The sequence below is a fragment of the Bacillus rossius genome, chromosome 1 (genome assembly GCF_032445375.1).
Source record: "Bacillus rossius redtenbacheri isolate Brsri chromosome 1, Brsri_v3, whole genome shotgun sequence".
In the NCBI taxonomy this organism is placed as follows: domain Eukaryota; kingdom Metazoa; phylum Arthropoda; class Insecta; order Phasmatodea; family Bacillidae; genus Bacillus; species Bacillus rossius.
The window spans coordinates 63005379-63018382 of NC_086330.1; the positions used below are offsets into that span (position 1 = coordinate 63005379).

The 13004-nt window shown below is 37.1% G+C and overlaps 1 non-coding gene across 1 annotated transcript; it reads left to right on the forward strand.

Annotated features, from left to right (window-relative positions):
- Positions 1–7359: 7359 nt before the first annotated feature.
- Positions 7360–7431, forward strand: Trnaq-uug (transfer RNA glutamine (anticodon UUG)). Its single transcript has one exon. It is a non-coding gene; the product is annotated as a tRNA-Gln (tRNA).
- Positions 7432–13004: the final 5573 nt, after the last annotated feature.

Below are 13004 nucleotides of genomic sequence, written 5' to 3' on the forward strand. Positions count from 1 at the left end.
CAAATAATCTGTAATTGTACTGTACTAGCATTAATATAAAAGCCTCCGAATCACAAATATATGTATATGTATGTATGTATTTGTGTGTGTGTGTGAGTTGACGTAGAACTACAACTAGTCTGAGCAGTTTCGCTTCTAACGCACATGGAGTTCAGGAACCTGATTTTTTTTTTGACGTTTGACGTTTAAACGAATTACTGAATATCAGAAAACTCACACACCTACGTATTATCCAGAACTCTTGTGTATCAGCTAGAAGCTTATGTTACACCAAAATAAAAATTGAAAATGCATTAAGACCATTTGGTTTCTAATAAACATAAGCTATATTTAAGTACCAAACCAAGCTTCTGCATAGCTGTCAACACTAAGAGCAGCATTTACTCCTTAAGTATAACAGTATTTCGTGATTAAAACTAATCACTTGAGCAACAATAATACTAGTTTTCTTTTTGAATGTTTTATGTGACAAAAATCTAAAATCAATCTTCTCTGTTTGGAAAAGAATCATTCAAAAAATGTACTCTTTTCCTAGTTCTGGCAAGTTCCTTGCCACCTTCTAACGCATACATCAGTTTTTAAGCACATATATTAGTGTTATCTCATTTGCAGCGGAGGTCTGGTAAGTAAATAAACAATTATTTTTATTGGCTTAAAAATGTAATAATTAATTTTTGCACCTATAGTAAAACACAAAACATAATATTTTGCAAAATTTTATTTTATGATACTTATTCTTCAAAAAGAATATATGTAAGCAAGCTAGAATTATTTTTAAGCAGGCTTGAAGAAGATCATATATCCTAATAAAACATTTAAAACAAAATAAGAAAAAAATTATTTCCAATAATTAACACACGCTTGTTAAATTATCGAATATTTACTTAAATAATTAACTAATCATATTGGGTTGGATTTTTGCCAAAAAAATACATTGAGTAATGTGGTTTGTGACAACTGCAATAAAAACAAGAGCCTTGCTTTCGTTAGTCAGAAATTACAAAGTTTTTAATTACATCTTTTTGAGAAGTGAAATATATTGTTAATTTTATATTGACGCGTTCAAGTTGAAAGAGTCATTTTCTGTCTAGTTTTACATTGCCAAAATAAAACTATTTCACTCATCTGTCATGAGCTATTTTAATAATATTCATTGAATACACTTATGGACATTCTTGTCCTTAATTCGTCTTATCTGGAGATAAAGCACACTATCTGTCTCTCCCACTCATACTGAACACTGCTTAAACAGTATTCACAAATAACCACGCAAACCTGAATGGAAAACACTTCTGACATTTCAACTTTGCATGAAAGTATACACAACCTCAAGCGGGAAGCCTACGCTACCCAAAATCTTTTGTACACGCCAGAATATTTGCCTTCGTGTAATAACGGGATTATATTTTTTTTGGTTTAAAAAAAAAGTTTGAATTGAAAGTGCGACTTAAGGAATCAATTGACGTAACAAAGATACTTAAGCCATTAAAAAAGAGAAAAAATATTGATTTGGATAATTCTGAAAAAAAATGTATAAAAGTTTTTTTTATTTGTTGAAATGTTTAACTGTATGAAAAGCCACGTCGCCTACGACTAATAATGTAGGCCTATATGCCAGTGTGTTATTGTCAATAGTATTGTAGAAAAAAATTCCTGTATCCGCCACTGTCTACGAGTGTTGTAATATTTGAAGAAGTTTGCCATTTTAACGAGTGGGCGGGTAAGGTTTATATATTACAAAAAATGTGGATATTGAGTGGTCGGTGGGTTAGGTCATTTACATTAAGAATACTTTAATTTAGTGTGGATGGCGTGTTAGGTTCGCTATACTAAATATACTGTGAAATTGTGTGAATGGTTGTTTAGCTTAAGTTAGCTACCTTGAAAATTGTGAGACTGGAGTTTTTCATATATTTATCTAAATATATATTTTTTCCCCAGGATCTTTGCTAGTCTATTGGAGTCTCTAACTGTTACTGAATTTCAGATTACAGATCAGTATTCTAATTTGGATCTAATTAGGATGAAGAAAAATCACAATATAAGCGTCAGGTGTTGTTGCGGGAAAAGTAATGAATTTAATTAGTCCTAAAGTTATGGATGTAGAACAATGAAGATTGTCCACATGCTGATTAAAATGAAGTTTAGTATATAATATAGATATCTTATGTGGACCACACGTTTAGTGGCGTCACTTGCGATTTGATACAACATATGTTTTCATAATTACGTGATGTACTATTGCCAGAGCACCTTGCATGAACAGCCGAAATATCACGTTGAAGGGCTTCACAATCATTTTTACTACTTATGGTTTTGAAAAACTTAATGTCATCAGCATATAGTAACATCTTTGGATATTTTATTGCACGTGTAACATTATTTATGCCTTGAAGAATACCCTATGTAACAGAAAAGCTTTCAGATGATGCATTTGAGACTCTGAATGAATAGTATCTATTCGTAAGACGATTAGAGAACCAAGCTAAGTACTGCTTGTCGAAACCTGAACTGCATTATTTTTTAAGAATTAAGGTATTTTGGCATGTATCAAATGCATTTCTTATGTAAAAATATATAGCATCAGTTTTCTGTCTGGAGGTTTTATTGGTGCAAAGATCATTTCCATAACCAAACAAATTTGTTAGAATGGATCTCCCAGATTGAAACCTATGTTGTTTTTCAGAAATTATTTTTTTTTTCAGATAAAAATTAATGTGTATATTTAGTTTTTTTTTCGAAAACCTTTGAAAATCTACAAAACCAAGATATATATCTATAATTAGTTAACATTATTGTTTCCCTTTTTTAAATATTGGTTTCACAATTGCATTTTTCCACGTAGAGGAAAAACTGGAATTTCTTAGGCTAGTGTTAAAGATATGTGTTAATAGTGACGTGAATGTGTTAATAAAACCTTTGATTATAAAACTAGGTATGTCATCAAATCCAGTGGCTTAACTTGATTTCTAATGACCCACATAACCAGACTTATTAACTGTTGGTAACGATATATTATTGTCATTACTGCAGTTTTCATTAACTGAAATTTTTAAGTATAATTTTATCTACGGTTTCTGAAGACTTAACACATGTCTTAGCAAAGTATTTACCAAAAATATTAACTACTGTATTAGAATCTTGAATACGTGTGTCATTCACTAGTAGGTTTAAATTTTACCTCTGGCCATCTTTCATAAGATTTACATATCTTTAGAAACTGTTAGGGTTACTCTTGAGTTTATTTATCATATCAGCCTGTCACTAATTTTTTTATCTGATTTTATTTATTTTTTACTTAACCAGTTTCCTCTGAGAAGAGAAACGTGAATAATGATAATGTTTTGTATTTCGTATACATTTTATGACAAATTTCTTTAGTTTTTATTATTTTAATTTATTCGTTTGAAAACCATATTGGCTTTGGTATTTTTGGTCATGGTTACATAATGATTGATGATTGTATGCGTCGCAATGCATTGCGATACATCAAACACTGATAGTTGACTGCAAATGTATTCGTGATTTCACAATTGTGCGATGAAGTAATGCCATCGACGATCGATAATTAACGTGCTGGCATCTATTCTCTAGTAAAAGTTCTATCAGTTTGACTAAAATACGAGACTGTAAGACAAATATAATTGTATTTTAATAATTTAGATAACTATTATCATACCTAAAGACCTTTATTACAAGTACTTGTTATATAACCCCTCAACGATTGTCTTTTTTTTTTTTTTTTTTTTTGCAAAAAGTAAAAACTCGATGTGTAATGAACGCAATGTCTGAGTTTCGTGCAATGGCCATTACACACTTTGCTTGCATCAAAGCCCAAATTTGCTAAAGCTAATCGTAAGACAATGCATCGCTTTCGGCCCTTGAGAAACTTATTCCTAGAACTGTGTTGTTACTTCTTGAAACCATGGCCTAGAAAATATTAATGTCGTGAATATCTCAACAAACGAGCCAAAACTAACAAAAAATTGACAATAAATAACACTAGGTATTAACCTATCTACTATTGTTTATGTACATATGAAAACCCTTGTCACAAAAAAAAACTAGAAATTTCAAATTAATTCAGTCTCATAGTGAACAAATAAACGTAAATTCCGCCTCGTTAATTAAGATCGTCTCGCAAATCGGATGCTCACATTGAAGCGGTAACTCGCCTGCTGAACTGCTGACATCCCGGCGAGTTGTCCGAGCTGGGCAGGCGAGTGAAAACTCGGGCTCGGACTTCCACAGCACAATCCCGGACGACGGCACAACTGCGTGCCGCCCACGACTCCAGTTGATGAAGAAACGTCCGCCGCGTTTCCATGCTCGCTCCAGGACGCGCGGGCGCGTACCTCCCGACCCTGACGTAGTCCCCAGTCAACCCGGCAACCAACTAGCACTGATCCCAGGGCCTGACGTCCTCTCGGTCGTCGTCGGTAAGCAATTCTCTCTCAAGAAACAGTGTTATCTGCGGTGTATCTTCACTACTTCCAGGTTAACGAGCACCACACAATTCAACGCCAATAGTAGAGAGTATTACACAACTAACTTAACTTTCTGCTCGGAATGTCGCTCGTTGTCTGCCATAAAATGGTATTCCCTCCAAAATAATCATTGTAATGCTATTCAACGGTCAGGTTAGAATGCAAAGCCACGTTCACTTCCAGTCGAGCCACTCCCGAGTTGTTCTGCGTGACTCGTGGGCGGTGTCGACACTCGCTACTCGCCCCGCGAGTCCAACCTTCTGACCAACACACGACCTCTATAGTCCAAGTGTCCCACCTCGGGAGCGAACCTTCTTACCACCGCAGCAACGGGTTCGACAGTCAAGAGCGCTCGGGCAGCGTGAAGTCGCGTGGGCAGGCAACGGCGGCGGCGTGGCGGTCTCGAAGTACTTCTACTGTCTGGCTGCGAGCTGCTGAGGGGTTTGTATATCCCCCATCGTAGCAACTCCGCGTTTCTCAATGATTCCAAGCTAGCCTCGTTCGAAACCGTCTGCGATCCCCTTTCACGGAACATGGATCACACGTCACGGGTTTTCGTTCACCACGGAGAACCTTCTGAGCACGGTAATATAGATAGGTCTGAAAACTTACCTTCATTCTCCGTCGGATTTAGTGAAGCTCGTGGCGGCTTGCGAACTAACGGCGCTAGTAGCAGTTGAACCCATTATTAACATTGTGTTAAATGAGAGTTCTGTATAAAATACATTATTCCTAATTCCGTCTCAAATTTTAATTTTTGTTTCTTAGATTACTATTTTTTTTCATTCGTTTGTGTTCTTGGTAAATGACCAATCTGTACCAATGACTTAAAATTTGGTCATCCCTGTCTCACAGGGATGACCAGTGCCACAAGGAATGTTGCTGGTGGATAACATATTCGCCTCCCAGCTGGGTCTAATCTGGATTGTTCACAAATTGGAAACAATGCTTCAACAATATCTGATCACCCTTCCTCTGATGACCATATTGTCGACAGGAGGGTGAGCTCAGGCCATTTTCATCAGACACAGAGACATACATGTCAAGTCAGGAAAACTGAGGAAGCAGTCAGCCATGGAAAACAAAATAGGTTTAGAATTCGGGTCCTGAATGCAAGTTTAACATTTTGTTTGTCCCCTGCCTCATATTCCATGTAAATGGCAATGTCAAATTCAGTTTTTTACTTTTTTAAACTACTATTAATTTATATATACTGTTTAGTTTAGTCCCTGCTATGTTTTTATTGTGGCTCATCGATAGGAACTAAGGGCCCGGGGGCAAAACAATTTTTCGGGGCCCCTCCCCTTTACTTCATGTACCTACAATTTTTCAAACCCCACAATTAAAAAAAAATAATTAAAGACTACACGTTACTAAGGCTATAACTGTAAACGTGATATGTGCGTGTTTCATAAATTGTTAGGTTTTCAATGGATTTTTTTCAGCAATACTATTGGAAACACAAACACAATAAAAAAATACGAGCGAGTCTTTCAGTACTCGCAAAAAATGAGTAAACATCTAACCTCGGTAACGAGCAAATTAATGTGTTCTCATGTTGCAAATACACTTATGATAAGAAACTCGGAAATGAAATTTAACATAGAATTCTTTAAAATAATTCCGAGCGTGATAAATATACGCAAATTGTGTTTTCAACTGCACTTCTGGACGTGAATCACATGTCGTTTCCACGCCCGGCGCTAGAATTCGCTGCCGTAGCAGCTACGTCGACTATCGAATCATTTGAATTGCAGAGCGAAAGGTTAAAATATATAATGAAACTGCTCCGATTTAAGAGAAAAAATACTTGTTAATATATTAAACCCCGGGTTTGGACCTGATTTTCGAGAAGAAATTTTATTGAAATACTGTTCATATTATTAAATTTTATTAAAGAGTTAATACTATTAAGTTTCCTATTGTCTTTTTGAACATTGGTTTGCACTATCTGCCACAGATGGCAGCACCATGGTTACACATTTCCGTTCCATGTGACTTCCGCTCCTTTCACGAAATTACTCCCACGAAATGCCATACACCGAGAGCTTAGATGTATACACTTCAAAAATATTTCTAAACTCAACCGGGCTACAATGATTTTGCCCATCCCCCTTTTTTTCTTTCCTTTTTTAGACGGCACTGTGTCTTCACACATAGTAAGTTATATATAATGGTGTTTTGGATGTAAATTTTTATGTATACAGTTATACACACACAAAACCACCATTTTTTCAAGCAATTAGAAAAATTATTTCTCTTCTCCATCCAAATAATTTTTTATAGTTTTTTTCTACTTCTTGTGAATTAAATTTATTTAATGTCTCCTTTACGAAGTCTGAAAACTTCGAAGAGAATTTGATTTGCTCGGTTTATATGAGTTACCGAAATTGCACGAACGATTGGCGAACTTTGGAGAGCCTCCGTAATGTTCGGGCGTGACTCTCAGCCCTGTGAACTGTAGCTTCCCAACCTGAACTACAAACTGATTAAACACATGTACACCCATAGTTCTTAAGTACGCCGGTCCAAGTAATATCACACTACCAACAATGACTGTTCAAATGTACCTCAATAAATGACAGAGGTCCCCTCTTTACACTGGACGTTTGACTTGGTTTGGCGTTCATGACAGAAGAACGACATGAGAAACTTTATTTACACTGAAATGTGTATTCGCCTTGAGTTGATGAAAATATGTATTAAATTTAAAACCACCTTTTTTGGGACTTTAGTACCATTTAAAAATCACCCATCAGTCGGTAACAACACACGTCTACGAGGTCAGTAAAGATAACGAGCAACCACTTCACTTTGTTTTTATCAGTATATAATATTCAGATAATAATAAGAAAATTGGCTTATATATAACGGTTCCATGGTGTAATGGTTAGCACTCTGGACTTTGAATCCAGCGATCCGAGTTCAAATCTCGGTGGAACCTGTACATTTTTTCTGTTTCGGTAAGATATAATACAATAATATGTATTTACCTTTTTATAAAATTTCATTGTTACATTCCCAATCTAACCCGCTTAACTGCACATATGCGGATTTAAAAGAATACTAATTTGGTATTGTAGCCACTAGAAAATCTTTAGGAATGAATTAATGAATGAATGGAATGAATAAAAGAATAAAATAATGAATTAATGAGTGAAGGACGGATGAATGAATGGGAAATATCTCATGGCCATCTAGATCATTAGAGTAAACGGAGAGTTTAAAATGAGAGCGGAAAATTGACAACATAAATTGGTAGTGAAAAATGGATAACATGATGAAAACACACAGACTTATGGCAAAATCCACCACGTTTTCCATTTGCAACATTTCTGTGATTTGACCATTCATCCACCGAAGTCCATTCTTTTGAAAAGAAAAACTTATGCTGGTTGACTTAAGGGTCCATTCTAGTCAGGGGCGTATTTGTGTTTGTGATTTGGGATGATAAGTGCGTCGCTCGTTGGTGTTTCTAACGCGGTATCGCCTGTAAGCGCAAGGCTCTGAACTGGCGCGCAGTCTTCTCGTCGGACATAGGGCAACTGAGAGTTGAGAGGTAACCGTAACATTATATGGCGGAGAAATGAAGATAAAGATGTAATGCAAGTCCCTCGAATACTTTCAAGAATCTGTATCGGACGTTTTATACCTAATTTATTCTGAAAACACGCATTTTAGCCAAATTTACTCTTCTAAAAAAACAAAATACGGAACCAGAACTACTCATCTGCCCTTAGAGTATTCTTAATTTTTTTTTTGTAAACAGACACCACTCGGATATCTCGGATATAGGATATCTCGGATACCTAGCAGTTTTTACATCACGTGGTTTGTCAGAAGCTCTGCGCACCGTATGTGTGCCAAAGTAGGCGGGGCCCTTAAGGCACATCAGCCAATAATATCACCCCTTTTGTGCGCGATCAATCAAGATAGTCCTCGCCTGCCACTGGTTGTGCAAGGAGAGGAGCTCTAACATAAACAACCCCATAATTCTCTATTCTGTGCCTGATGATGAGATCAGATGTCAGTTCCCGAAACATCGCAACTGTTGTCACTGGAAATCTTCTTCTGTGTTCGTCGGTGCTATCGTCGCTGTGTTGTCCATAGTACTTGTTTATCTTCATCGCTGTGTTTATATGTTGTTGTCTGCCTGCATTTAATCTGTCTCGTCGTTGTTAGCCCACTGTGTTCTTATATAATTTTTTCCATGAGTAAGTTCCTTCAACGGAATTCTTGTGCTGTATGATATTTATATGTTGAACATTTTTTGTCCGTGCTGTCGTCATTGTGTTGTCCATAATACTTGTTTAGTTTCATCGTTGGTTCCGTTTGTCCGACATCAGCTGGTTCAGTCTTTTTTTCTGTGAATTATGTATCTTCATATTTTTATTTATTTATTTATTTTTGATTTTCGGAATTTTTTTTCGTGACAAACAGTGCAAAACTGAAGTTGCGTTTGTCCAAAAAACTGCATTAAATAACACAGTTTGTTTACAAGTGAGTGTGTTTATATATATAACTACAAAAACATATTATTAATATTTATGCGTTCTCCAAATATTTTTGAGATATTTTTCAAAGTATTATTTTAAATTATATTTGAAAAAGTATTAATATTCGTTCATTATATTAAAAGTTTGAAAGTCCTTTCGACAAAATCGTCATTGTAAAGTCATTTGCACAAAACGTAATTGGACTGTTTTTACATAAAAGTAACCAAGCAACCCACGCATGAAACTAAGAAGACTTAAGGTTAAGGTTTTAAATCTTCCTGGATGGTGATTGGTTCAGTGCATCGCAAATGGCAGCAACATGGTTCAAGGAGCTTGGTTGTATTTGTATGAACAAAATTTATAGGATTCTTATAAATTTGGTGAAGGTAAATAAAAATATGGTCCCTCGGTTTCTTTTACGTAAAAGCCGTCCAGTTTATCGTTCATCTGAAGCATAACAAGGCACAGTATGGCAAACGACATGACCCTTTGCTTGACCTCTGAGAGGGGAAAGGGATCCGCCAGTGGCCTAGCCGCGGCCTGACCCCAGGGGAGTGACCGCGGCGGCCTCGACCCCCGCTCGAGAGGGTCACGTGGTCGGCCGCTGGTCTCGGCGCTGCGCAGGTGAACCGGAGTAGACGCTCGCCCGTCGCAGCCTTGGCCGCTCGTGGACGGCGTCCGGGCGAGCTCGCCGACCTCAAGTCTGGACTCGCCATGACCCGTCCGTCACCCGTCCGGCAACCACGTGACCACGCTGCTAGAGATTACAGTCAATTTACGGTCTTTCCAACCAAGAATTCCCCTCAAATCAACGAAGGGTTCTTCATGATATTATATAGCTGAATCTTCGTAGAAACCACGTTGTATTTAGACTTGCGAGATTTCTGATTTTTTCCCCCTTCTAAATAAAGGTGGACAAAATAACAGTTTCTTAGTGTAGACTTTATCAGTTTTTGAATGTTTTGTTAATATACCAAAAAAAATTCTTTGGAATTCATGTTCGTAATAAGTGATCTTAGTGTACGTAAGTTTAAGAAGATAGCCGTGAATTGATGAGATATCTCGATAATTGGTAACCAGCGTTCTTCGTTAATTTAAAATGACCATTTTTAACAGATGGCCGGGAAAATTCCACCCGTCCGTCATCAAAACTTACCAAGCCTTAACTTTCGACGGACGGGCAGTTGAAATAACCTCCAAAATGTTAGCAAGATACATCATGCCGGCAATCTTTGCCATCTAAAAAGGTTTATATATTTTTTAACTTACGTTTGTAGGCATTTTTATCAACTGAAAATATTTTCATAAACATCAGAGCGAAAAATTGTTTAATGATTCATCGATAGCCAGTCTAATATACCTACATAAGAAAAATTGTCTAGTCAGTTGGCAGCATCAGAATGGAGAAGTATTCAACGGATGTGCGGACAACTGTGATCCACTCGGCTAGTTGACGGACGAACGGACGGGTGACGAGTGGACGCGACGCACCATTGCGAGTCCACCTTGAAGCTGCGTGGTCGCCTCGTGTCTGCGGGCCTCAGCGTCACGACGAAGACACGTGTGGCCGCTGTGCTGGTCCCCGCCGTCTCTCCGCCTCACAGCCGCGTGTGGCCCTGAGCAGTGCCTGGGCTGCTCTCGGCCAGCTGCTTGTCCACAATCCGCACGAGCCGCAGCAGGGAGGCGCGCGCAATCTGCACCTGGGTCACTTCACTGCCCTGGAAAACATCTTCCGTACTTTTACAAAAGATTTCATTGGAAACCAGTGCTGATAAATAGTTTGTAACACTGCAAGGAAGATATTACAACTTTGTACAACACATGGCTACGGTTATTTTTGCACATATGAAATACATTTTTTTTAAAGTAATACTGAGTATTTCTTAAGAAAATTCCGGCCTAATTTTATATTTTCAATGATGTTTAATCCTAATATATATTTTTTAACCATGGAAATTATGTATAACATCAAATAATTGGATTTTAATTTTGTTATTATGCATATTATGAGAACAGTTAAATTTGAAAAACTGTTCAGGGAAAGGTTTACAAATAACTTTAACTATTGGAGGTACCGGAGCAACACAAATCATTAATGCCACGGGTTGAAATCCGAACCTAGTATTGCTGCGAACACTGTATTGTAGTGACACAGTTATTTTCACGTAAACGTACAAATTTACAAATATCTATAATTTTACATAAATATCTATGTTCCATTTACAAAAATAAATTACATGGTAGGTGGTCCAGGCCTGCATGCGTGTCATAAGTGGAAAACTTTATAACATTCAAAATGTTTTTCCTTGAAACGTAGTTGTGTCGTTGTTATCATTGCGTTTGTCATCCCTGTGTCCGCAATCACGGCCGCTGTAGTTCCCAGGACTCGGCCTCTTGTGTTGACCTCGCAGCAGCTGCGCGCCTCGGAGTCCGTCTGCCTGATTCTGGCAGCCAATCCCCATTCTCTGCCTCTTGTGACACTGCACGGCATTTAGTTTCTAACTTCGGTGAAACGAGGAGTTCATGAGACGTTAAATTGTTGTTGTTCATATCAGTTTAATTTAGCGGGGTAGCACCAAGGGGTCAAACCCACGCTCCACAATACTGGCGTACTCTGTCGGAAGTGAGCCGTTAATTTACTCTTGGCTCGGTTTACCAAACCTCACCAAGGTAAATCACGACGGAAGACTCCAGGACCTTAGGCTCAATGGCACGGCACTTTGTTGTATTGAATAAATAATGAGTAGAGAGGAAAACTACCGAACAAAAGTTGATAACCTGTTAAGAATTTATATAGATAAGAAATTAAATAAAAAGGTTAGGTAATTGCAACATAAAATACACAGATATCGGGTCAGCCATAACAAAACATATTTATTTAAAACACGATAAAGAGTATTAATTGAGTATTCGTACAGTCAAAACAAAAATGGGGCCCCAAAAAAAAATATTATTACTTAGTTACATCTTCACAATAATTATTACTTAGTTACATTTTCAAAATAATTATCATAAATTTAAGATACAGAAAGAATTAAAATATTGCTCAGGAATTAAATGTAGATTACGATGCCAAAGGGGTAGTTTGATGAAATAGTCGATGAAATTGCAAGAAGATACGCGTGGCCGAAACAGGTTAACTACCCATGCTGCATGCTTAGGATTTAGTCGTCGAAAACTTTCCTGGGATTTTTGTTGGCGGCTCCCATCACCGTAGAACCACGGGACAAGCCCTGGGGTGCCCAGATGTTATGGGCGAAGCTTATGGATCATGCCTCAGGCATGGGGCAGCGAGAGGTCGCCAACACCCGGACCGCTAAACAAGGTTTTTAACAACAAAAAAATATAACTATCCCATAAATAATTATAAAACAATGATTCCCGGGGAAAAGGCGGTAAAACTCACCTAATGCGGTAGTAAATACACAACTTTCGACATGGATGTCGATGGATACGTGACGAGCACAAAAATTTTGAAGTCTACATTATGGCTGACAAAAACAGAAAGGAAAGTACTACCTTTTCCTTTTCAATATGAAGATGACCATAGATATGACAATACGTAGAGATGAGAAACTTAAAATGTTACACTTTCCTGCACTTAAGTGCAATAACTCAATAATTAATCTTAACCACAATATTAATATAAACAAAAGGAAAAATTAATTTATGATGTTTAAAGTCTTTTGAAGTCCATATGTTTTGCTTTTAAATCCACAAAGCTTAACAAAGACATAAATATATTTTAACAAAAAAAAAAGATTTTTATACAAAAACAATTATTTCTTACAAATTGATACTTAAGATAATAATAATTTCATTATACTTCAAATAAACAAAAGTAAAAAAAAATTAGGTATTGCAAAAGATATAATAAAAAAAGTAGCCTCCCAGTTTGCATTTAAACAATGACTTGTTTTGAAAACCCATTTGCTAACCAAAGCGACGACTTCACTCTCTGTACCATGCACCCACCTCCGCGGTGGACCGCGAACAGCTTTTGTAATGAGGGGGGGGGGGG